The sequence below is a fragment of the Triticum urartu genome, chromosome 1A, assembly GCF_056163025.1.
Source record: "Triticum urartu cultivar PI428250 chromosome 1A, HENAU_Tu73, whole genome shotgun sequence".
Taxonomy (NCBI): domain Eukaryota; kingdom Viridiplantae; phylum Streptophyta; class Magnoliopsida; order Poales; family Poaceae; genus Triticum; species Triticum urartu.
The window spans coordinates 189,016,870-189,044,793 of record NC_141873.1 but is presented as its reverse complement, the minus strand read 5'-3'; the positions used below and the strand labels follow the sequence as shown (position 1 = coordinate 189,044,793).

Sequence of the window (27,924 nt, the reverse complement as noted above, 5' to 3'; positions counted from 1 at the left end):
TTCCCCTTCTTGGAACCTCCGGCCTCCTCAGAGAGGGCGATCTTCCTTTTCTTCCCTTCCCCCGCTGGAGGGGGAGGGGTCTCTTCTTCCTCCTCCTCGTCTTCATGGGAGGAGTGCGCCTTGGATTCGTCGGATGATGAATCTGACACCTCCGGGCGTCGGGCACTCTTTCGAGTCCCCGTGGCCTTCTTCTTGACCTTCTTCTCCGGCACCACGCAGGGTGCCGGAACCAGCAGCTTCACCAAGTGAGCGTCCACTGGGTCTTCGGGCAAAGGAGCCGGACAGTTGATCTGTCCGGACGTCACCTGCCAATCCTGTCAAAGGTAAGGGAGTTTAGATCCCGCATAGATTCAAACTATGAAAAACTGACACCCTGTAAAAGGAAAAAACAGCTTACCGCGAGAGCGTGACGCTGCGCACTGAATCCGCGATCCTCAGTAGCGGATGCGGGAGCCTCCGCGCCCTTGAAAAGCACCTTCCAGGCATCTTCGTACATCGTGTCGAAGAGCCTGTTCAGAGTCTGGTGCCGCGCCGGGTCGAACTCCACAGGTTGAAAGCCCGTTGTTGGCATGGGAGGATCAAGCGGATGAGCATAACTTGGACTACGTTGACAAGTCTGAGCTTCTTGTCCACCAAGGTTTTGACGCATGTTTGGAGTCCGGTCAGCTCTCCTTTTTTACCCCACGACAGGCCCGTCTCTTTCCAGGACGTGAGCCGCGTAGGGGGGCCGGATCGAAACTCAGGGGGTGCGACCCATTCGGCGCCGCGCGGCTCGGTGACGTAAAACCACCATGATTGCCACCCCTTGAGGGTCTCCACAAAGGAGCCCTCCAGCCACAGGACGTTGGCCATCTTGCCAACCATGGCACCGCCGCACTCCGCCTGGCTGCCACGCACCACCTGTGGCTTGACGTTGAAAGTCTTAACCCATAGGCCGAAATGGGGGCGGATGCGGAGGAACGCCTCGCACACGATGATGAACGCCGAGATGTTGAGGACGAAGTTCGGGGCCAGATCGTGGAAATCCAGGCCGTAGTAGAACATGAGCCCCCGAACAAATGGAAGCAGAGGGAAGCCCAGTTCGCGGAGGAAATGGGGGAGGAATACCACCCTCTCATGGGGCCTAGGAGTGGGTATGAGCTGCTCCTTTTCGGGAAGCCGGTGCGCGATGTCGCTAGCCAGATATCCGGCCTTCCTCATCTTTTTGATGTGTCCCTCTGTGATGGAGGAGACCATCCACTTGCCTCCCGCTCCGGACATGACTAGAGAAGGTTGAGGTGGTAGTGCGGACTTGGGCGCTGGAGCTCGAGTGCGCAAGAATGGATAGGCAAAGGAGGAAGAAGGCGTGGGTAAAAAGGTGGATCCTTATCCCCTTATATGGGTGGACGCAACTACGTGTCCCCACCAGCCTGGTAAAACTCGCTTATCTCCAAGTGCCGTAATCAATGGCGTGGTTGGGTTACCCACGCCCGTATTGATGAGAATCCCGGAATAAGGGGACACGATCTCTGCTTTAACAAGACGTGCCAAGGAAACCGCCTTGCATAACCCGCTAAGATGGGACAGTAAAATGGTTCGAATAAAAGCTTGGCCGTGGTGTGATGTCACACTACGGAGTACGTCAGCAGATTAGATTTGTGTAAATATTATTCTCTTTATGGCAATATGTGGAAACTTATTCTGCAGAGCCGGACACTATCTTTGTGTTCAAAATCTTCTATGAAGTACTTTGAGGAGGAACCCGCCTTGCAATGCCGAAGACAATCTGCGCGCCAGACTCGTCGTCATTGAAGCCTGTTTCAGGGGCTACTGAGGGAGTCCTGGATTAGGGGGTGTTTGGATAGCCGAACTATACCTTCAGCCGGACTCCTGGACTATGAAGATACAAGATTGAAGACTTCGTCCCGTGTCCGGAAGGGACTTTCCTTGGCGTGGAAGGCAAGCTTGGCGATACGGATGATCATATCTCCTACCATTGTAACCGACTCTATGTAACACTAACCCTATCCGGTGTCTATATAAACCGGAGGGTTTTAGTCCGTAGGACAACATACACATCAACAATCATACCATAGGCTAGCTTCTAGGGTTTAGCCTCTCTGATCTTGCGGTAGATCTACTCTTGTACTACCCATATCATCAATATTAATCAAGCAGGACGTAGGGTTTTACCTCCACCGAGAGGGCCTAAACCTGGGTAAAACTTCGTGTCCCTTGCCTCCTGTTACCATCCGGCCTAGACGCACAGTTCGGAACCCCCTACCCGAGATCCGCCGGTTTTGACACCGAAAGCCCCCCTCCTTCTTCTTCTTCCTTGACCTCCTCCCTAGATGGGAGACGGGTTTCCCCTCTAGTCCATGGCCTCCATGGCACGGGAGGGGCGAGAGCCCCTCCGAGATTGGATCTGTCTCTCTGTCTCTCTCTGTTTCTGCGTTCTCAGGTTCTTCCCTTTCACCGTTTCTTATATTCCCGGAGATCCGTAACTCCGACTGGGCTTAAATTTTGACACGATCTCTATCCGGAAATTAGCTTTATTATGGCGAAAGAAGGGCATCAACCGCCTTACGGGGTGGCCACGAGGGTCAGGGGGGCGCCTGCCTCCCCAGGGCGCGGCCCCCTACCTCGTGGGCCCCTCGAGCATCGTCTCGCGTGGATTCTTCTTCCCAAAAATCATATATATTCCAAAAATATATCTGTCAGTTTTTATTCCTTTTGGACTCCGTTTGATATGGATATTCTGCGAAACAAAAAACATGCAACAAACAGGAACTGGCACTGGGCACTGGATCAATATGTTAGTCCCAAAAATAGTATAAAAAGTTGCCAAAAGTATATGAAAGTTGAATAATATTGGCATGGAACAATCAAAAATTATAGATACGACGAAGACGTATCATGGGGATGTTGATGTTCTACCGATGCAGGGCTTCGCCTAAGCACCGCTACAGTATTATCGAGGTGGACTATGGTGGAGGGGGGCACCGCACACGTCTAAAAGTTCAAACAGATCAATTGTTGTGTCTATGGGGTGCCCCCTGCCCCCGTATATAAAAGGAGCAAGGGGGGTGCGGCTGGCTAGGGAGAGGGTGGGCCAGGTGGAGTCCTACTCCCACCGGGAGTAGGACTTCCCCCTTTCCTAGTTGGAATAGGATTCGGGAGAAGGAAAGAGATAGGAGAAGAAGGAAAGAGGGGGCCAGCCCCCTTTGCCCTAAACCAATTCGGTTTCGGCCTTGGGGGGGCACGCCCCACACTCCCCTTGCTTCCCTCTATTTCCACTAAGGCCCATATAGGCCCATTAAGCTCCCAGGGGGTTCCGGTAACCTCCCCGTACTCCGGTAAAATCCCGATTTCACCCGGAACAGTTCCGACATCCAAACATAGGCTTCCAATATATCAATCTTCATGTCTCGACCATTTCGAGACTCCTCGTCATGTCCTTGATCACATCCGGGACTCCGAACAACCTTCGGTACATCAAAACATACAAACTCATAATATAACCATCATCGTAACGTTAAGTGTGCGGACCCTACGGGTTCGAGAACTATGTAGACATGACCGAGACACTGATGTCTACTACACAACCTTCTTCTTGTAGACGCTGTTGGGCCTCCAAGTGCAGAGGTTTGTAGGACAGTAGCAAATTTCCCTCAAGTGGATGACCTAAGGTTTATCAATCCGTAGGAGGCGTAGGATGAAGATGGTCTCTCTCAAGCAACCCTGCAACCAAATAAAAAAGAGTCTCTTGTGTCCCCAACACACCCAATACAATGGTAAGTTGTATAGGCGCACTAGTTCGGTGAAGAGATGGTGATACAAGTGGTATATGGATAGTAGATAAAGGTTTTTGTAATCTGAAAATATAAAAACAGCAAGGTAACTAATGATTAAAGTGAGCATAAACGGTATTGCAATGCTAGGAAATAAGGCCTAGGGTTCATACTTTCGCTAGTGTAAGTTCCCTCAACAATAATAACATAATTGTATCACATAACTATCCTCAACATGCAACAAAGAGTCACTCCAAAGTCACTAATAGCGGAGAACGAACGAAGAGATTATGGTAGGGTACGAAACCACCTCAAAGTTATTCTTTCCAATCAATCCGTTGGGCTATTCCTGTAAGTGTCACAAACAGCCCTAGAGTTCGTACTACAATAACACCTTAAGACACAAATCAACCAAACCCCTAATGTCACCTAGATACTCCAATGTCACCTCAAGTATCCGTGGGTATGATTATACGATATGCGTCACACAATCTCAGATTCATCTATGCAACCAACACATAGGACCTCAAAGAGTGCCCCAAAGTTTCTACCGGAGAATCACGACGAAAACGTGTGCCAACTCCTATGCATAGGTTCATGGGCGGAACCCGCAAGTTGATCACCAAAACATACATCAAGTGAATCACGTGATATCCCATTGTCACCACAGATATCCACGGCAAGACATACATCAAGTGTTCTCAAATCTTTAAAGTCTCAATCCGATAAGATTACTTCAAAGGGGAAACTCAATTCATTACAAGAGAGTAGAGGGGGAGGAGAAACATAAGATCCAACTATAATAGCAAAGCTCGTGATACATCAAGATCGTATCACCTCAAGAACACGAGAGAGAGAGAGAGAGATCAAACACATAGCTACTAGTACATACCCTCAGCCCCGAGGGAGAACTACTCCCTCCTCGTCATGGAGAGCACCGGGATGATGAAGATGGCCACTAGAGAGGGGTTGCCCCCTCTGGCAGGGTGCCGGAACGGGTCTAGATTGGCTTTCGGTGGCTATGGAGGCTTCTGGCGGCGGAACTCCCGATCTATTGTGCTCACGGATGTTTTTAGGGTCTATGGAGATATATAGGCGGAAGAAGTACGTCAAGGGGGGCACGAGGGGCTCACGAGGGTGGACGGCGCGCCCAGGGGGGTGGGCGCGCCCCCTGCCTCGTGGCCTCCTCGCAGATCCCCCGACGTGCACTCCAAGACTTCTGGTCTTCTTTCCTTCCAAAAATGAGTTCCGTGAAGTTTCAGGTCAATTGGACTCCGTTTGATTTTCCTTTTCTTCGAAACCCTAAAACAGGGTAAAAAACAGAAACTGGCACTGGGCTCTAGATTAATAGGTTAGTCCCAAAAATGATATAAAAGTGTATAATAAAGCCCATAAACATTCAAAATAGTAGATAATATAGCATGGAGCAATCAAAAATTATAGATACGTTGGAGACGTATCAGACACGTCTTCGGTCAATAACCAATAGCGGAACCTGGATGCTCATATTGGCTCCCACATATTCTACGAAGATCTTTATCGGTCAAACCGCACAACAACATACGTTGTTCCCTTTGTCATCGGTATGTTACTTGCCCGAGATTCGATCGTCGGTATCTCAATACCTAGTTCAATCTCGTTACCGGCAAGTCTCTTTACTCGTTCCATAATACATCATCCCGCAACTAACTCATTAGTTGCAATGCTTGCAAGGCTTAAGTGATGTGCATTACCAAGAGGGCCCAGAGATACCTCTCCGACAATCGGAGTGACAAATCCTAATCTCGAAATACGCAAACCCAACAAGTACCTTTGGAGACACCTATAGAGCACCTTTATAATCACCCGGTTACATTGTGACGTTTGGTAGCACACAAAGTGTTCCTCCGGTAGACGGGAGTTGCATAATCTCATAGCCATAGGAACATGTATAAGTCATGAAGAAAGCAATAGCAGAATACTAAACGATCGTGTGCTCAGCTAACGGAATGGGTCATGTCAATCACATCATTCTCCTAATGATGTGACCCCGTTAATCAAATTACAACTAATGTCTATGGTTAGGAAACATAACCATCTTTGATCAACGAGCTAGTCAAGTAGAGGCATACTAGTGACAATTTGTTTGTTTATGCATTCACACATGTATTATGTTTTCGGTTAATACAATTCTAGCATGAATAATAAACATTTATCATGATATAAGGAAATAAATAATAAGTTTATTATTGCCTCTAGGGCATATTTCCTTCAGTCTCCCACTTGCACTCGAGTCAATAATCTAGATTACACAGTAATGATTCTAACACCCGTGGAGCCTTGGTGCTGATCATGTTTTGCTCGTGGAAGAGGCTTAGTCAACGGGTCTGCAACATTCAGATCCGTATGTATCTTGCAAATTTCTATGTCTCCCACCTGGACTAAATCCCGGACGGAATTGAAGCGTCTCTTGATGTGTTTGGTTCTCTTGTGAAATCTGGATTCCTTCGCCAAGGCAATTGCACCAGTATTGTCACAAAATGTTTTCATTGGACCCGATGCACTAGGTATGACACCTAGGTCAGATATGAACTCCTTCATCCAGACTCCTTCATTTGCTGCTTCCGAAGCAGCTATGTACTCCGCTTCACATGTAGATCCTGCCACAATGCTTTGTTTAGAACTGCACCAACTGACAACTCCACCGTTTAATGTAAACACGTATCCGGTTTGCGATTTAGAATCGTCCGGATCAGTGTCAAAGCTTGCATCAACGTAACTGTTTACGATGAGCTCTTTGTGACCTCCATAAACAAGAAACATATCCTTAGTCCTTTTCAGGTATTTCAGGATGTTCTTGACCACTGTCCAGTGATCCACTCTTGGATTACTTTGGTACCTCCCTGCTAGACTTATAGCAAGGCACACATCAGGTCTGGTACACAGCATTGCATACATGATAGAGCCTATGGCTGAAGCATAGGGAACATCTTTCATTTTCTCTCTATCTTCTGCAGTGGTCGGGCATTGATTCTTACTCAACTTCACTCCTTGTAACACAGGCAAGAACCCTTTCTTTGCTTGATCCATTTTGAACTTCTTCAAAACTTTGTCAAGGTATGTGCTTTTTGAAAGTCCAATTAAGCGTCTTGATCTATCTCTATAGATCTTGATGCCCAATATGTAAGCAGCTTCACCGGGGTCTTTCATTGAAAAACTCTTATTCAAGTATCCCTTTATGCTATCCAGAAATTCTATATCATTTCCAATTAGCAATATGTCATCCACATATAATATTAGAAATGCTACAAAGCTCCCACTCAATTTCTTGTAAATACAGGCTTCTCCAAAAGTCTGTGTAAAACCAAATGCTTTGATCACACTATCAAAGCATTTATTCCAACTCCGAGAGGCTTGCACCAGTCCATAGATGGATAGCTGGAGCTTGCACACTTTGTTAGCTCCCTTTGGATCGACAAAACCTTCTGGTTGCATCATATACAACTCTTCTTCCAGAAATCCATTTAGGAATGCTGTTTTTAAATCCATTTGCCAAATTTCATAATCATAAAATGTGGCAATTGCTAACATGATTCGGACAGACTTAAGCATTGCTACGGGTGACAAGGTCTCATCATAGTCAATCCCTTGAACTTGTCGAAAACCTGTTGCAACAAGTCGAGCTTTATAGACAATAACATTACCGTCAGCGTCAGTCTTCTTCTTGAAGATCCATTTATTCTCAATTGCTTGCTGATCATCGGGCAAGTCAACCAAAATCCATACTTTGTTCTCATACATGGATCCCATCTCAGATTTCATGGCTTCAAGCCATTTTGCGGAATCTGGGCTCACCATCGCTTCTTCATAGTTCGTAGGTTCATCATGATCTAGTAGCATGACTTCCAGAACAGGATTACTGTGCCACTTTGGTGCGGATCTTACTCTGGTTGATCTACGAGGTTCAGTAGTAACTTGATCTGAAGTTCCATGATCATCATCATTATCTTCCTCACTAATTGGTGTAGGTGTCACAGAAACCGGTTTCTGTGATGAACTACTATCCAATAGAGGAGCAGGTATAGTTACCTCATCAAGTTCCACTTTCCTCCCACTCACGTCTTTCGAGAGAAACTCCTTCTCTAGAAAGGATCCATTCTTAGCAATGAATGTCTTGCCTTCGGATCTGTGATAGAAGGTATACCCAACAGTGTCCTTTGGGTATCCTATGAAGACACATTTCTCCGATTTGGGTTCAAGCTTATCAGGTTGAAGCTTTTTCACATAAGCATCGCAGCCCCAAACTTTCAGAAATGACAACTTTGGTTTCTTGCCAAACCACAATTCATAAGGCGTCTTCTCAATGGATTCCGATGGTGCCCTATTTAACGTGAATGCGGTCGTCTCTAAAGAATAACCCCAAAATGATAGCGGTAAATCTGTAAGAGACATCATGTATCGCACCATATCTAGTAAAGTATGATTACGACGTTCGGACACACCATTACGCTGTGGTGTTCCGGGTGGCGTGAGTTGCGAAACTATTCCGCATTGTTTCAAATGTAGACCAAACTCGTAACCCAAATATTCTCCTCCACGATCAGATTGTAGAAACTTTATTTTATTGTTACGATGATTTTCAACTTCACTCTGAAATTCTTTGAACTTTTCAAATGTTTCAGACTTATGCTTCATCAAGTAGATATACCCATATCTGCTTAAATCATCTGTGAAGGTGAGAAAATAACGATATCCGCCACGACCCTCAAAATTCATCGAACCACATACATCTGTATGTATGATTTCCAACAAATTTGTTGCTCTCTCCATAGTACCTGAGAACGGCGTTTTAGTCATCTTGCCCATGAGGCACGGTTCGCAAGTACCAAGTGATTCATAATCAAGTGGTTCCAAAAGTTCATCAGTATGGAGTTTCTTCATGCACTTTATACTGAATGACCTAAACGGCAGTGCCACAAATAAGTTGCACTATCATTATCAACTCTGCATCTTTTGGCTTCAACATTATGAATATGTGTATCACTACTATCGTGATTCATCAAAAATAGACCACTTTTCAAGGGTGCATGACCATAAAAGATATTACTCATATAAATAGAACAACCATTATTCTCTGACTTAAATGAATAACTGTCTCGCATCAAACAAGATACAGATATAATGTTCATGGTCAACGCTGGCACCAAATAACAAATATTTAGGTCTAATACTAATCCCGAAGGTAGATGTAGAGGTAGCGTGCCGACTGCAATCACATCGACTTTGGAACCATTTCCCACGCGCATCGTCACCTCGTCCTTTGCCAGTGTTCGCTTAATCCGTAGTCCCTGTTTCGAGTTGCAAATATTAGCAACAGAACCAGTATCAAATACCCATGTGCTACTGCGAGCTATAGTAAGGTACACATCAATAACATGTATATCACATATACCTTTGTTCACCTTGCCATCCTTCTTATCCGCCAAATACTTGGGGCAGTTTCGCTTCCAGTGACCAGTCTGCTTGGAGTAAAAGCACTCAGTCTCAGGCTTAGGTCCAGACTTGGGTTTCTTCTCCTGAGCAGCAACTTGCTTGCTGTTCTTCTTGAAGTTCCCCTTCTTCTTCCCTTTACCCTTTTTCTTGAAACTGGTGGTCTTATTTACCATCAACACTTGATGCTCCTTCTTGATTTCTACCTCCGCAACTTTCAGCATTGCGAAGAGCTTGGGAATTGTCTTATTCATCCCTTGCATATTATAGTTCATCACGAAGCTTTTGTAGCTTGGTGGCAGTGATTGAAGAACTCTGTCAATGACACTATCAACCGGAAGATTAACTCCCAGCTGAGTCAAGTGATTATGGTACCCAGACATTTTGAGTATATGCTCACTGACAGAACTATTCTCCTCCATCTTGCAGCTGTAGAACTTATTGGGGACTTCATATCTCTCAATCCAGGCATTTGCTTGAAATATTAACTTCAAATCCTAGAACATCTCATATGCTCCATGACGTTCAAAACGTCGTTGAAGTCCCTGTTCTAAGCCGTAAAGCATGGCACACTGAACTATCGAGTAGTCATCAGCTTTGCTCTGCCAAGCATTCTTAATGTCTGTAGTTGCATCAGCACCAGGCTTGGCACTGAGTGGTGCTTCCAGGACGTAATTCTTCTGAGCAGCAATGAGGATAATCCTCAAGTTACGGACCCAGTCCGTGTAATTGCTACCATCATCTTTCAACTTTGCTTTCTCAAGGAACGCATTAAAATTCAACAGAACAATAGCACGGGCCATCTATCTACAATCAAACATAGACAAGCAAGATACTATCAGGTACTAAGTTCATGATAAATTTAAGTTCAATTAATCATATTACTTAAGAACTCCCACTTAGAAAGACATCCCTCTAATCTTCTAAGTGATCACGTGATCCAAATCAACTAAACCATAACCGATCATCACGTGAAATGGAGTAGTTTTCAATGGTGAACATCACTATGTTGATCATATCTACTATATGATTCATGCTCGACCTTTCGGTCTCAGTGTTCCGAGGCCATATCTGCATATGCTAGGCTCGTCAAGTTTAACCTGAGTATTCTGCGTGTGCAAAACTGGCTTGCACCCGTTGTAGATGGGCGTAGAGCTTATCACACCCGATCATCACGTGGTGTCTGGGCATGACGAACTTTGGCAATGGTGCATACTCAGGGAGAACACTTTTATCTTAAAATTTAGTAAGAGATCATCTTATAATGGTACCGTCAATCAAAGCAAGATAAGATGCATAAAAGATAAACATCACATGCAATCAATATAAGTGATATGATATGGCCATGATCATCTTGTGCTTTTGATCTCCATCTCCGAAGCACCGTCATGATCACCATCATCACCGGCGCGACACCTTGATCTCCATCGTAGCATCGTTGTCGTCTCGCCAATCTTATGCTTCCATGACTATCGCTACCGCTTAGTGATAAAGTAAAGCATTACAGGGCGATTGCATTGCATACAATAAAGCGACAACCATATGGCTCCTGCCAGTTGCCGATAACTCGGTTACAAAACATGATCATCTCATACAATAAAATTTAGCATCATGTCTTGACCATATCACATCACAACATGCCCTGCAAAAACAAGTTAGACGTCCTCTACTTTGTTGTTGCAAGTTTTACGTGGCTACTACGGGCTTAGCAAGAATCGTTCTTACGTACACATCAAAACCACAACGATAGTTTGTCAAGTTGGTGCTGTTTTAACCTTCGCAAGGACCGGGCGTAGCCATACTCGGTTCAACTAAAGTTGGAGAAACTGACACCCGCCGGCCACCTGTGTGCAAAGCACGTCGGTAGAACCAGTCTTGCGTAAGCGTACGTGTAATGTCGGTCCGGCCGCTTCATCCAACAATACCGCCGAACCAAAGTATGACATGCTCGTAAGCAGTATGACTTCATATCGCCCACAACTCACTTGTGTTCTACTCGTGCATATGACATCTACGCATAAAACCATGCTCTGATACCAGTGTTGGGGAACGTAGTAATTTCAAAAAAATTCCTACGCACACGCAAGATCATGGTGATGCATAGCAACGAGAGGGGAGAGTGTTGTCTACATACCCTCGTAGACCGAAAGCGGAAGCATTAGCACAACGCGGTTGATGTAGTCGTATGTCTTCATGATCCGACCGATCAAGTACCGAATGTACGACACCTCCGAGTTCAGCACACATTCAGCCTGATTACGTCCCTCGAACTCCGATCCAGCCGAGTGTTGAGGGAGAGTTTCGTCAGCATGACGGCGTGGTGAAGATGTTGACGTTCTACCGACGCAGGGCTTCGCCTACGCACTGCTACAGTATTATCGAGGTGGACTATGGCGGAGGGGGGCACCGCACACGGCTAAAAGATCAAACAGATCAATTGTTGTGTCTATGGGGTGCCCCCTGCTCCCGTATATCAAGGAGCAAGGGGGGTGTGGCTGGCCAGGGAGAGGGCGCGCCAGGAGGAGTCCTACTCCCACCGGGAGTAGGACTTCCCCCTTTCCTAGTTGGAATAGGATTCGGGAGAAGGAAAGAGAGAGGAGAAGAAGGAAAGAGGGGGCCGGCCCCCTTTGCCCTAAACCAATTCGGTTTGGGCCTTGGGGGCGCGCGCCCCACAGTCCCCTTGCTTCCCTCTATTTCCACTAAGGCCCATATAGGCCCATTAAGCTCTCGGGGGGTTCCGGTAACCTCCCGGTACTCTGGTAAAATCCCGATTTCATCCGGAACACTTCCAACATCCAAATATAGGCTTACAATATATCAATCTTCATGTCTGGACCATTTCGAGACTCCTCGTCATGTCCTTGATCACATCCGGGACTCCGAACAACCTTCGGTACATCAAAACATACAAACTCATAATATAACCGTAATCATAACGTTAAGCGTGCGGACCCTGCGGGTTCGAGAACTATGTAGACATGACCGAGACACGTCTCCGGTCAATAACCAATAGCGGAACCTGGATGCTCATATTGGCTCCCACATACTCTACGAAGGTCTTTATCGGTCAAACCGCACAACAACATACGTTGTTCCCTTTGTCATTGGTATGTTACTTGCCCGAGATTCGATCGTCGGTATCTCAATACCTAGTTCAATCTCGTTACTGGCAAGTCTCTTTACTCGTTCCGTAATACATCAATCCGCAACTAACTCATTAGTTGCAATGCTTGCAAGGCTTAAGTGATGTGCATTACTCAGAGGGCCCAGAGATACCTCTCCGACAATCGGAGTGACAAATCCTAATCTCGAAATGCACCAACCCAACAAGTACCTTTGGAGACACCTGTAGAGCACCTTTGTAATCACCCAGTTACGTTGTGACATTTGGTAGCACACAAAGTGTTCCTCTGGTAAACGGGAGTTGCATAATCTCATAGTCATAGGAACATGTATAAGTCATGAAGAAAGCAATAGCAGAATACTAAACGATCATGTGCTAAGCTAACAGAATGGGTCATGTCAATCACATCATTCTCCTAATGATGTGACCCCGTTAATCAAATGACAACTCATGTCTATGGTTAGGAAACATAACCATCTTTGATCAACGAGCTAGTCAAGTAGAGGCATAGTAGTGACAATCTATTTGTCTATGTATTCACACATGTATTATGTTTCCGGTTAATATAATTCTAGCATGAATAATAAACATTTATCATGATGTAAGGAAATAAATAATAACTTTATTATTGCCTCTAGGGCATATTTCCTTCATGATGTGCTTTACACACACAACATGGACCATACTCACGTTTATATTCGATTGCTAAAGCGATGAATTGTCTGGAGTTCAAAATACTAACTCTGTGGATCAATTATGTCGAATAATAACATAGGCATGCTCAAATTCGATAGAATATAGATGTCTGATGGATCAATGACCATTCCTTACGTGAATCGCAAATATCATGATCCCATCCTAATATTTGGATACAATTTATATTTTTAATCAATGTGTACATTAGTCTTTTACGTGTAGTTTCACTCTCCATCGGTGGTCTCTCACACATGCTCACACACTCTTTCCCAAGGTGTCTTTCTTGCAGACATGCTCTCGATATAACCCTCCCTCCCTCTCATAACCATTTATGACTGTTTTCACTAACCTTTATCGCAAGCACTCTTCCTCTCACAAGCATACACACGCACAATCCCCATCGACCATTTCTATACACATAGACCTGCCTACGTGTCTCCCGCAGGCACATTATCTTTAGGCCTATCTCTCACGCATTGTCTCGGCCTCTCTTCCTAATTGACGAGTATGATTCTAGTAGAGCATTTTGTAGGATGCCTCTTAAAGTTAGGTTGGATGCATAGTAATATTAGAGATAAGGGGTTACCTTAGTCTGAGGACCTCGGGTTACAAATCCTAGCTGACTTTGTCAGTGGACACAGAGTCCTTCACGACTCTGCTATCTTTATCTTGTATGACTAGTCCTCCATGGGTCTACCTAAATGCGTCATGGGCCGAACAATGTGGCGCAGGACGGAACTGAACCAAGGGCCTCACCTCGGCCCACCGGACCTCACGCGGTGACACACCCTCTGCCCCCAGGTCTCGTTATCTTCTCACACCCACACATACCAACACAGACACCACACTATCAGATTCAGGATTCCGCAGACCCTTGAGAGGTTCAAACACTGGGGTGCGTGCAAAGAACTCTCCCTTCCAAGTCTGCCTGCTCAACGATTCCACGACCTAGCTCGACGAACCCAAGGGACAAGAGACACCGCAGTTTATCCTGGTTCAGGCCACCTTGAGGTGTAATACCCTACTCTAGCTTTGTGGTGGATTGCCTCGAGGGGCTGAGGATGAACTAGTACAGTGGTGGAACAACCTCATGAGGTGAGGTGTTCTTGAGCTCGATGAGCTGGTGCATGAGAGGATGATCTGAATGATCCCCCCTCTATGGTGGTGGCTAAGTCCTATTTATAGTGGCCTTGGTCCTCTTCCCAAATGTAAGGCGGGAAGGGATCCCACAACGGCCAAATTTGAAGGGGGGCAACTAGTATAAGTTATCCTGACAAAAGTAGTCTTCGCCTGCAAAAGCCTCTGGTGGTGACGCCAAAGTGGGCTCCGCATTGACCTCCGTCCTGCCGTCCTGGCGGCCTTGGTCTTGTTGCACTGATATGGAAACCTTTGCTTGATTCCTCGGGACTCCGCGCCTGCGCTTGCCTCCTTGGCACCAATGGGGAAACTGGTACACTGCACCCGCTGGCGCCTACCCAGCCTTGGTCGTCATGGCTCACATCATGTGAACCTCGCGAGGTGCACCTCGCCTTGATATCTCTGCTCCTCGGGAGCCAGCCTAGCGAGGCCGCCCCCTAGGGAGGTCTTGGTGTCATCCGCCTCGCGAGTCTTGGCCCCTCAGGATGGTCTTGAGTTGTTGTTGCTAAGGCTGGGTCATACCGGGCCATTAACGGAGCCACGCCGTGGGCCGCAGGCAGGCAAGTCTGGGTACCCCCCTTCCTAGGACGCCGACAGTAGCCCGTGGGCTCAAGGCGCGCTCGAACTTGGCTTTGAGGCGAAGCCAAAGCGCAAGGGCCGAGCGCAAGGGCCCCGACCGCCTGCGGCCTTGATTGACGCGTGGTGATTGATGGGACGTGGGCGCCTCCGCTTCCCCATGCTTCCTCAGCAACTGTTCGACTTGAAGAGACTATGCTGCATGCAGAGAAAAAACATCATTACGTGCGATTGTGGAGGTCGGCGGTTGGCCTCCTTTTGGCTATAAAAGAGGAGAGGGGCGGAGCCCCCCTTTGCTCGGCTCCTTCTTCTTGCAGTCCGCTTCTTCTTCTTCTTCTTCTTCTTCTTCTTCTTGTTCTTGTTCTTCTTCTTCTTCTTCTCCATCTTGCTGTAGCTCCTAATGGCGCCGACGAGGAAGTTCTCCGCTGCCGAGAAGGGGAAGGCCCCCAAGGAGGGACCTGACTCGCCGCCTCCCAAGAGGGGGTGAGGCCATCCTCGCAAGCAAGCCACGACCCTTGCGGTGGCTCCTCAGGGGCGTGGGTGCGCCTTGGCCAGCCGTGGCGGCGCTTCTTCTCGTGGTGGGTGCCGCCGGAGGCAAGGCATCCCTTACGAGGAGGGGAGGCGTGCCATGGTTGCCCGACCTCCCCGGCCACGCTTCCACTCGACGGAGGTGCTCCCGGAGTTCATCGTGTGGTCGAAGAGGCCGGTCGGCACTTGGCTCCAGCTTCCGTGCTTCTTCGCCGGCGACTACCAGCCATGGGTCTTGATGGCCTTTGGCTGCTGCAGCAAGGCCTCGTGTGTTGTGGTCGAGATCTTCGCCACGGGCAGCGTGGCCCTGACCCGTGGTTGGCAGACGTTCGCCCGCGCACGCGGCCTGATCGAGAGGTGCACCCTCCACTTTAAGTACGACGGCGTCGCGACCCTCTATGTGAGGGTGTTTGGGGAAGATGGTCATCGCGCTGGGTGTTGCCCCAAAGACAACGGTGGCGACGATGAGCTTCGCCTTGAGACGGCCGTGATGACACTGAGGGTGAGCTTGCCCTTGGAGACGGCCATGGCTTGCCCAACAGCGGCGGTTCCTCCTCCAGCGAGAGCACCAGCAGTGTCGGATACGACCAGCCGCCATGTCATCAGGCTTGCTTCGAGGGCGGTGGCGGGTCGTCCCGTCGCCATGCTCCGGTGAAGCGGGAGGAAACCTCGGGCTAAGCCCGGGAGGCCCTCGGAGCTAGGCCTCGTGAGTTCCTGCGGTCGTGCGTGCCGCTTTTGTTTAACCTTTCCTTTCTCCTGCATTCAAAAAAAGTAGAGGGCCTTGCTGGGGTGTGTAATGAACCATGGTATCTGTGTTACTATGTTATGTTTATTGTTCTGACGTTATGTTGTGGTGCTCCTGTTCCAAATAGGTATGGCAGGAACTTAGCTTGATATACTCGCGGTAGTTTCCCTCCTCGCGAGAGCGCGCGCCTCGTTACCTGGTGAGGCCCCCTTGCTGGCGGCTCAAGAGCCATTGGCCTCAGGAGACATCTTGAAGCTGCGGAATTGTTATAAAATTGGTCGGGTGTCTTGTTCTTTGTTGTATGAGCCCTCAGGCATGAGCCAGTCGTGGCTTAGTGCACCGCGTCACAGTACTCGGGGGGATGGACTTCAAGAGGGTGTGTAGATCACGAGCTTACTCAAGGCGTCTCGCGAGGATAGAAAAGCCAAAGCTCTGAGGGAGCAGGGCTATGGTGAAGTGTGTTTGTGGCGCGGGGCGAGCCCGTCACACGCACACACCTGCCCAGCCCCCGCGTGCGAGATGCGCGAGGAAGAGAGACGGGCAACTGCCGCTCCTCCTGGACCAAAACCAAAGTGCAAGAGAGAAGACAAAGGGGAAAGCCAGCTTGGCAACTAAAAACACGAGAACTCGAAATTTCATTAAGAGGATCACAAACCAACTACAGAAAGCAAGCAAATGAATAGCCGCGTCCGTCACCTAGTCTAGTCGTCTCACCAGCGCGGAGCTAAGTGCTGCCACTAGGACATGGGAGGGAGCCCCCGAGGCCCGAGGGCGGCTCTGCGAAGACTCCGGGGAGTGTACAGCCCCACTCATTATTACGTGAGAGTGTCACAAGTGGAGACCTTCACAGGCACTAGGCCTTGCTTCATGGGTAGAACTTCCGGAGGTGCTAGACGTTCCAGGCGTTCTGGATGGGGATCCCCTCCTGCGTCTCTAGGTGCGCGGCGCCAGGCCTGGAGAAGCAGGCAACCCTAAATGGTCCCTCCCATATGGGTGAAAGCTTATGCAACCCTTCCCTGCAGACCACCCACCGTAGGACGAGATCACCCACCTCGAGCGCCTTGGAGTGGACGCTGCGGCAGTGATACCGCCACAGCGCCTACTGGTACCTTGCCACTTGAAGTGAGGCTTGATGGCAGCGTTCCTCCCCCAGCACAAGGTCCATCCCCCGCATGGCGTCCTGGTGTGCCTCATCAAATGCCAAGACCCGCGCGGAGCGATACCTGACCTCATGTGGGAGAACCGCTTCAGCTCCGTAGACGAGGAAGAATGGAGTTTCGCCGGTTGGCTTGGTTGTGGTGGTGCGGATAGACCACAATAGGGACTGGAGCTCGCCCAGCCAGCCCCTGCCACAGGCTTCGAGGTTCCTCTTGAAAGTCCTTGCTTTGAGGCCCCTCAGGACCTCTGTGTTCGTGCGCTCGGCTTGGTCGTTGTCGGTGTCAAAACCGGCGGATCTCGGGTAGGGGGTCCCGAACTATGCGTCTAAAGTCGATGGTAACAGGAGACAGGGAACACAATGTTTACCCAGGTTCGGGCCCTCTCTATGGAGGCAATACCCTACATCCTGCTTGATTGATCTTGATGAATATGAGTATTACAAGAGTTGATCTACCATGAGATCGTAATGGCTAAACCCTAGAAGTTTAGTCTGTATGACTATGATAATGAACATCTCCCCCTCCTCCAGACTAAGTCCTTCGGTTTATATAGACACCGGGAGGATCTAGGGTTACACAAGGTCGGTTACAAAGAAAGGAATCTACATATTCGGTCGCCAAGCTTGCCTTCCACGCTAAGGAGAATCCCATCCGGACACGGGTGCAGTCTTCGGTCTTCGTGTTCTTCACAACTGTCGGATCACGGGTTCCGGCAAACCCTTGAGGTTCGAATATTGGGGTGCACCCGAAGGTTTTCTCCCTATCGATGCATGCCCTAGCTTTCTAAGATCTCGCAGATGAACTCAACGAACTCACAACATAGAAAGACACAAGATTTATACTGGTTCGGGCCACCGTTGTGGTGTAATACCCTACTCTAGTGTGGTGGTGGTGGATTGCCTCTTGGGCTGGTGAAGAACAGTTACAAGGGGAAGAACAGCCTCTTGAGGTTGAGGTGTTCTTGTGCTTGGAGAACTTGTGTGGGTGAGATGATCTTGGATCTGCTTCCCACTTGTGATGAGGTCGATCCTCTCTCTTCTTGTCTTTTTTGTCCCCCTTCACTATGGTGGCTAGTTCTACTTATATAGGCCTTGGTCCTCTCCCCAAATATTGAGCGGGAAGGGAGCCAACAACAGCCAATTTAAAAGGGGACAACTAGTACGAGTTATCCTGACAAAAGGTGGTCTTCGCCTGCCAAAGGCTCTGGTGATGACGCCGCCTGGGGATCCATGGTGACCTCCGTCCTGCCGTCCTTCTGGTCTTGGTCTCGTTGCACCGAGATGGAAACCTTTGCCTGATGCCTTGGTACTCCGCGCCTGCGCTTGCCCCCTTGACACCAAAGAGGAAATAAGGACACTGCGCTGGCGCCCGCCTGGTGATACATCTCCAACGTATCTATAATTTTTGATTGTTCCATGCTATTATATTATCAACCTTGGATGTTTTATCTGCATTTATATCCTATTTTATATGATTTTTGGGACTAACCTACTAACCTAGAGCCCAGTGCCAGTTTCTGTTTTTTTCCTTGTTTTAGAGTATCGCGGAAAAGGAAAATCAAACGGAGTCCAATTGACCTGAAACTTCACAGAACTTATTTTTGGAATGGAATCAATCCAGAATACTTGGGGTGTACGTAAGGGAAGCAACGAGGCAGGCACGAGGCAGGGGGCACGCCCACCCCCCTGGGCGCGCCTTCCACCCTCGTGGGCCCCTCGTGGCTCCCCTGATGTACTTCTTCCTCCCATATATACCCATATACCCTAAAAACATCGGGGAGCACAATAGATCGGGAGTTCCACTGCCAAAAGCCTCCGTAGCCATCGAAAACCAATCTAGACCCATTCTGGCACCCTGCCGGAGGGGGAATCCCTCTCCGATGGCCATCTTCATCATCCCGGAGCTCTCCATGACGAGGAGGGAGTAGTTCTCCCTCGCGGCTGAGGGTATGTACCAGTACCTATGTGTTTGATCTCTCTCTCTCTCTCGTGTTCTTGAGGTGATACGATCTTGATGTATCTTGAGCTTTGCTATTATAGTTGGATCTTATGATGTTTCTCCCCCTCTACTCTCTTGTAATGGATTGAGTTTTCCCTTTGAAGTTATCTTATCGGATTGGGTCTTTAAGGATTTGAGAACACTTGATGTATGTCTTGCGTGGGATACCTGTGGTGACAATGGGGTATTCTATGATCCACTTGATGTATGTTTTGGTGATCAACTTGCGGGTTCCATGACCTCGGGAATCTATGCATAGGCGTTGGCACACGTTTTCGTCTTGACTCTCCGGTAGAAACTTTGGGGCACTCTTTGAGTTTCTATGTGTTGGTTGAATAGATGAATCTGAGATTGTGTGATGCATATCGTATAATCATACCCACGGATACTTGAGGTGACATTGGAGTTTCTAGGTGACATTAGGGTTTTGGTTGATTTGTCTCTTAAGGTGTTATTCTAGTACGAACTCTAGGGCTGTTTGTGACACTTATAGGAATAGCCCAACGTATTGATTGGAAAGAATAACTTCGAGGTGGTTTCATACCCTACCATAATCTCTTCGTTTGTTCTCCGCTATTAGTGACTTGGGAGTGACTCTTTGTTGCATGTTGAGGGATAGTTATATGATACAGTTATGTTATTATTGTTGAGAGGACTTGCACTAGTGAAAGTATGAACCCTAGGCCTTGTTTCCTAGCATTGCAATACCGTTTGTGCTCACTTTTATTACTAGTTACCTTGCTGTTTTTATATTTTCAGATTACAAAAACTATTATCTACTATCCATATTGCACTTGTATCACCATCTCTTCGCTGAACTAGTGCACCTATACAATTTACCATTGTATTGGGTGTGTTGGGGACACAAGAGACTCTTTGTTATTTGGTTTCAGAGTTGCTTGAGAGAGACCATCTTCATCCTACGCCTACTACGGATTGATAAACCTTAGGTCATCCACTTGAGGGAAATTTGCTACTGTCCTACAAACCTCTGCACTTGGAGGTCCAACAACGTCTACAAGAAGAAGGTTGTGTAGTAGACATCAAGCTCTTTTCTGGCGCCGTTGCCGGGGAGGTTAGCGCTTCAAGGTATATCTTTAGATGTTGCAATCGAATCTTTTTGTTTCTTGTTTCAGCACTAGTTTAGTTTATAAAAGAAAACTACAAAAAAAATTATGGAATTGAGTTTGTCTCATACGCTTCATCTTTTTAATATCTTTCGTGAGTATGATGGAAAGGAAAATTGTGCCAAAGTTTTAGAAGAAGAATGCGTTAAAATGTTCGGCACTAAATATTTGAATGATGAGCATGATTGCAATGTTGTTAGTATGAATTCCTTGAATATCCATGATGCTAATGATATGCAAAGCCACGAGATTGGGGAAGCTATGTTTGATGAAGATGATATTTTTGTCCCCCAAGTTTTGATGAGCAAATTTATTATGATGAAAGCATGCCTCCTATTTATGATGATTATATTGATGAAAGTGGATTTGGAGAGGTCATGACTTTATTTTGTGATGAATCCACTATTCTGGAAGAGGTTCCAATTGATTATGAGAACAAAGTTGCTATCTATGATGATTATTGTGATGACTTGTATGCTATAAAGAATAATGATATCCATGAAACTTTTCATCATGATTTTAGTTTTCAATTAGATTATGCCTCACATGATAATTATTTTGTTGAGTTTGCTCCCACTATTATTCGTGAGAAGAATTTTGCTTGTGTGGAGAGTAATAAAATTTCTATGCTTGTAGATCATGAAAAGAATGCTTTAGGTGCTGGTTATATTGTTGAATTCATTCATTATGCTACTGAAAATTATTATGAGGGAGGAATATATGCTTGTAGGAATTGCAATAATATCAAGTTTCCTCTCTATGTGCTTAAAGTTCTGAAGTTATGCTTGTTTTGCCTTCCTATGCTAGTTGATTATTGTTCCTATAAGTTGTTTGCTCACAAAATCCCTATGAATAGGAAGTGGGTTAGACTTAAATGTGCTAGTCATATTCTTCTTGATGCTCTCTTTATGTTTCAATTCTTATCTTTTATGTGAGCATCATTGAAATCATCATGCCTAGCTAGGGGCGTTAAACGATAGCGCTTGTTGGGAGGCAACCCAATTTTATTTTTGTTCCTTACTTTTTGTTCCTGTTTAGTAATAAATAAATTATCTATCCTCTGTTATGATTGTGTTTTTATGTTTTAATTAGTGTTTGTGCCAAGTAAAGCCTTTAGGATCTTCTTGGGTGATTGTTATTTGATCTTGCTGTAAAAAACAGAAAATATGCGCTCACGAGAATAATTTTAATTTTTTACCATAGAGCGATAAAATACCAATTCCAACTGCAGTAGATCATTAAGCAAATTGCCTAGGACTTCATAATTTCTCAGGATTTTTGTAGTTACAGAAGTATTCAAATCCTACAGATTACTACAGACAGTTCTGTTTTTGAAAGATTATGTTTTCTATGTGTTGTTTGCTTATTTTGATGAATCTATGAGTAGTATCGGAGGGTATGAACCATAGATAAGTTGGAATACAGTAGATATTACACCAATATAAATAAAGAATGAGTTAATTACTGTACCTTGAAGTGGTGTTTTCTTTTCTTTCGCTAACGGAGCTTATGAGTTTTCTGTTAAGTTTTGTGTTGTGGAGTTTTCAAGTTTTGGGTAAAGATTCGATGGACTATGGAATAATGAGTGGCAAGAGCCTAAGCTTGGGGATTCCCAAGGCACCCCAAGGTAATATTCAAGGACAACCAAGAGCCTAAGCTTGGGGATGCCCCGGAAGGCATCCCCTCTTTCGTCTTCATTCATCGGTAACTTTACTTGGAGCTATATTTTTATTTTCCACATGATATGTGTTTTGCTTGGAGCGTCATTTTATTTTATTTAGTTTCGCTAGCTGTTTGAATAAAATACCAAGATATGAAATTCTTAAATGTTAGAGAGTCTTCATATAGTTGCATAATTATTCGACTACTCATTGATAATCACTTATATCTTCCAAAGTAGTTTGTTATTGCTCTAGTGCTTCACTTATATCTTTTTAGAGCACGGTGGTGGTTTTATTTTATAGAAATAGATGAACTCTCATGCTTCACTTATATTATTTTGAGAGTCCTAAACAGCATGGTAATTTGCTTTGGTTATGAAACTAGTCCTAATATGATGGGCATCCAAGAGGGATATAATAAAAACTTTCATATAAAGTGCATTGAATACTAAGAGAAGTTTGATACTTGATAATTGTTTTGAGATATGGAGATGGTGATATTAGAGTCATGATAGTTGAGTAGTTATGAATTTGAGAAATGCTTGTGTTGAAGTTTGTGATTCCCGTAGCATGCACGTATGGTGAACCGTTATGTTAAGAAGTCGGAGCATGATGTATTTTTTGATTGTCCTCCTTATGAGTGGCGGTCGGGGACGAGCGATGGTCTTTTCCTACCAATCTATCCCCCTAGGAGCATGCGCGTAGTACTTTGTTTCGATAACTAATAGATTTTTGCAATAAGTATGTGAGTTCTTTTTGACTAATGTTGAGTCCATGGATTATACGCACTCTCACCCTTCCACCATTGCTAGCCTCTCTAATACCGCGCACCTTTCGCCGGTATCATAAACCCACCATATACCTTCCTCAAAACAGCCACCATACCTACCTATTATGGCATTTCCATAGCCATTCTAAGATATATTGCCATGTAACTTTCCACCGTTCCGTTTATTATGACACGTTTCATCATTGTCATATTGCTATGCATGATGATGTAGTTGACATTGTATTTGTGGCAAAGCCACCGTTCATAATTCTTTCATACATGTCACTCATGAGTCATTGCACATCCCGGTACACCGCCGGAGGCATTCATATAGAGTCATACTTTGTTCTAGTATCGAGTTGTAATCATTGAGTTGTAAATAAACAGAAGTGTGATGATCATCATTAATAGAGCATTGTCCCAAAAAAAAAGGAAGAAAGCCCAAAAAAAGAAAGGTAAAAAAGGGAAAGGCCAAAAAAATAAAAAATAAAAGGGACAATGCTACTATCCTTTTTCCACACTTGTGCTTCAAAGTAGCACCATGATCTTCATGATAGAGAGTCTCTTGTATTGTCACTTTCATATACTAGTGGGAAATTTTCATTATAGAACTTGGCTTGTATATTCCAATAATGGGCCTCCTCAAGTGCCCTAGGTCTTCGTGAGCAAGAAAGTTGGATGCACACCCACTTAGTTTCTTTTGTGGAGCTTTCATACATTTATAGATCTAGTGCATCCGTTGCGTGGCAATCCCTACTCACTCACATTGATATCTATTAATGGGCATCTCCATAGCCCGTTGATACGCCTAGTTGATGTGAGACTATCTTCTCCTTTTTGTCTTATCCACAACCACCATTCTATTCCACCTATAGTGCTATATCCATGGCTCACGCTCATATATTGCGTGAAGATTGAAAAAGTTTGAGAACATCAAAAGTACGAAACAATTTCTTGGCTTGTCATCGGGGTTGTGCATGATTTAAATATGTTGTGTGGGGAAGATGGAGCATAGCCAGACTATATGATTTTGTAGGGATAGCTTTCTTTGGCCATGTTATTTTGAGAAGACATGATTGCTTTGTTAGTATGCTTGAAGTATTATTATTTTTATGTCAACATTAAACTTTTGTCTTGAATCTTATGGATCTGAACATTCTTTCCACAATAAATAATTACATAGAGAAATATGTTAGGTAGCATTCCACATCAAAAATTCTGTTTTTATCATTTACCTACTCGAGGACGAGCAGGAATTAAGCTTGGGGATGCTGATACGTCTCCAACGTATCTATAATTTTTGATTGTTCCATGCTATTATAATATCAACCTTGGATGTTTTATATGCATTTATATGCTATTTTATATGATTTTTGGGACTAACCTATTAACCTAGAGCCCAGTGCCAGTTTCTGTTTTTTCCTTGTTTTAGAGTATCGCAGAAAAGGAAAATCAAACGGAGTCCAATTGACCTCAAACTTCACGGAACTTATTTTTGGAACGGAAGCAATCCAGAAGACATGGGGTGTACGTAAGGGAAGCAACGAGGAAGGCACGAGGCAGGGGGCGCGCCCACCCCCTGGGCGCGCCCTCCACCCTCGTGGGCCCCTCGTGGCTCCCCTGATGTACTTCTTCCTCCCATATATACCCATATACCCTAAAAACATCGGGGAGCACAATAGATCGGGAGTTCTGCCACCAGAAGCCTCCATAGCCACCGAAAGACAATCTAGACCCGTTCCGGCACCCTGCCGGAGGGGGAATCCCTCTCCGGTGGCCATCTTCATCATCCTGGAGCTCTCCATGACGAGGAGGGAGTAGTTCTCCCTCGGGGCTGAGGGTATGTACCAATAGCTATGTGTTTGATCTCTGTCTCTCTCTCTCTCGTGTTCTTGAGGTGATACGATCTTGATGTATCGCGAGCTTTGCTATTATAGTTGGATCTTATGATGTTTCTCCCCCTCTACTCTCTTGTAATGGATTGAGTTTTCCCTTTGAAGTTACCTTATTAGATTGAGTCTTTAAGGATTTGAGAACACTTGATGTATGTCTTGCATGGGATACCTGTGGTGACAATGGGGTATTCTATGATCCACTTGATGTATGTTTTGGTGATCAACTTGCGGGTTCCGTGACCTTGGGAATCTATTCATAGGGGTTGGCACACGTTTTCGTCTTGACTCTCAGTAGAAACTTTGGGGCACTATTTGAGGTTCTATGTGTTGGTTGAATAGATGAATCTGAGATTGTGTGATGCATATCGTATAATCATACCCATGGATACTTGAGGTGACATTGGAGTATCTAGGTTACATTAGGGTTTTGGTTGATTTGTGTCTTAAGGTGTTATTCTAGTACGAACTCTAGGGCTGTTTGTGACACTTATAGGAATAGCCCAACGGATTGATTGGAAAGAATAACTTTGAGGTGGTTTCGTACCCTACCATAATCTCTCCGTTTGTTCTCCGCTATTACTAACATTGTGGTGACTCTTTGTTGCATGTTGAGGGATAGTTATATGATCCATTTATGTTATTATTGTTGAGAGGACTTGCACTAGTGAAAGTATGAAGCCTAGGCCTTGTTTCCTAGCATTGCAATACCGTTTGTGCTCACTTTTATTACTAGTTACCTTGCTGTTTTTATATTTTCAGATTACAAAAACTATTATCCGCTATCCATATTGCACTTGTATCACCATCTCTTCGCCGAACTAGTGCACCTATACAATTTACCATTTTATTGGGTGTGTTGGGGACACAAGAGACTCTTTGTTATTTGGTTGCAGGGTTGCTTGAGAGAGACTGAGGGAGTCCTGGATTAGGGGGTGTTCGGGTAGCCAGACTATACCTTCAGCCGAACTCCAGGACTATGAAGATACAAGATTGAAGACTTCGTCCCGTGTCCGGATGGGACTTTCCTTGGCGTGGAAGGCAAGCTTGGCGATGCGGATATTCAAGATCTCCTACCATTGTAACCGAATTTGTGTAACCCTAACCCTCTCCGGTGTCTATATAAACCGGAGGGTTTTAGTCCGTAGGACAACATCATCATATAACAATCATACCATAGGCTAGCTTCTAGGGTTTAGCCTCCTTGATCTCGTGGTAGATCTACTCTTGTAATACCCATATCATCAATATTAATCAAGCAGGACATAGGGTTTTACCTCCATCAAGATGGCCCGAACCTGGGTAAAACATCATGTTCCTTGCCTCCTGTTACCATCCGGCCTAGACGCACAGTTCGGGACCCCCTACCCGAGATCCGCCGGTTTTGACACCGACATTGGTGCTTTCATTGAGAGTTCCTCGGTGTCGTCGCTTTTAGGCCTGATGGCTCCTTTGATCATCAGCAATGATGCAGTCCAGGGTGAGACTTTTCTCCCCGGACAGATCTTCGTCTTCGGCGGCTTCGCACTGCGGGCCAATTCGCTTGGCCACCTTGAGCAGATCGAAAGCTACGCCCCTGGCCATCAGCTCAGGTTTGGAAGCCTAAACTACACGGCTGACACCTGCGGGGACTTGATCTTCGACGGATTCGAGCCACAGCCAAGCGCGCCGCACTGTCTCGATGGGCATGATATAGCTCTGCCGCCGAACAGTGTCTTGGAGGCCGCACACGCACCGGTTCCGACCATTGATTCAGAGCCTACTGCGCCGATCGAGGATCAGCGGCTGGACGCTGCCTCAGGGGCTGGGATCTCAGAGGCGATCAAGCCGAACTCCAGCCCCGTACTCCACATGGCCTGTGACTCCGAGGAGCCGGATTCCTTTCTGAACTCCGAGCCCCCCGCGCCCCTGCCGATCGAATCCGATTGGGCACCGATAATGGAGTTCACGCCGCAGACATCTTTCAGCACTCGCCCTTTGGCGACATCCTGAATTCCCTAAAGTCTCTCTCTTTATCAGGAGAGCCCTGGCCGGACTACGGTTAGCAAGGAGGGGATTCGGATGATGAAGAAATTCAAAACCCACCCACCACCCACTTCGTAGCCACTGTCGACGACTTAACCGACATGCTCGACTTCGACTCCGAAGACATCGACGGTATGGACGACGATGCAGGAGACAACCAAGAACCAACGCATATAGGGCATTGGACAGCCACCTCATCTCACGATGTGTACATGGTGGATACCCCTGAAGGGAGCAACAACGAGGAAAACGGGGACGGAAAGAGGGATCGATCTCTCGAAAAACAATCAAAGCGTCGGCGTAAACGCCGACCCAAGCCCCGCCTCGATAAAGACCCAGCCATAGAGCAGGATGAGCCGGTAGACGACGAGCATGCCTTAGAGCAACCGTCCCAACAGGACAACCCGGATAGAGAAACCGAACATCCCTCCCCCGGCGAAAATGGCATTCCGGATGACCCTACGCCGGACAAGGCCACAAAGCAGAAGAACCTCCACAAACGGCTCGCTGCAACCGCACGCAGCCTGAAAAAGCAGAAGCGGAAGCTAAAAACTGCGGAAGATGCACTCAGGATCAGATGGAGTAAAGTAATCAATACCGTAGACAAATACGGCGACAGTCGCCGCACTAAAAGCTATCCGAAGAGAAAGCTACTGCCTGAATTCGATGAGGAGGCCTTAGAGCCCTCGCATTCCAAAAGTGAGAAAATCATACGGTCGGATAGACGACCCCATGGCCAGCATAAAAGCGGCAAGAAGCACCGCACTTAAGCCGGCATGCGACCCACTTAAGGATTCGCATCATGGCCCAGCCAGGTCCATTTACGGGCCAAGAAAGCAAGCTCCCGTAAGCAATGCAATAAAGCCATTATCAGAATCCGACACACCCAAATATAGGGGTGCCGCACACCCCCTATGTTTCACCGATGAGGTCCTGGATTATGAATTTCCAGCGGGATTCAAACCCGTAAACATAGAGGCATATGATGGAACAACAGACCCTTGAGTCTGGATCGAGGATTATATCCTCCACATACATATGGCTAGAGGAGATGACCTCCACGCCATAAAATACTTACCCCTCAAGCTTAAAGGGCCAGCCCGGCATTGGCTCAAAAGCCTTCCTGAAAACACAATCGGAAGTTGGGAAGAGCTCGAGGATGCTTTCTGAGCAAATTTTCAAGGGACCTATGTCCGCCCTCCGGATGCAGACGATCTTAGTCACATAACTCAACAGCTCGGAGAGTCAGC

General features: G+C 46.4%; 1 pseudogene; it reads right to left on the bottom strand.

Annotated features, from left to right (window-relative positions):
* Positions 1-7,273: 7,273 nt before the first annotated feature.
* Positions 7,274-10,042, bottom strand: LOC147990556 (uncharacterized; annotated as a pseudogene).
* Positions 10,043-27,924: the final 17,882 nt, after the last annotated feature.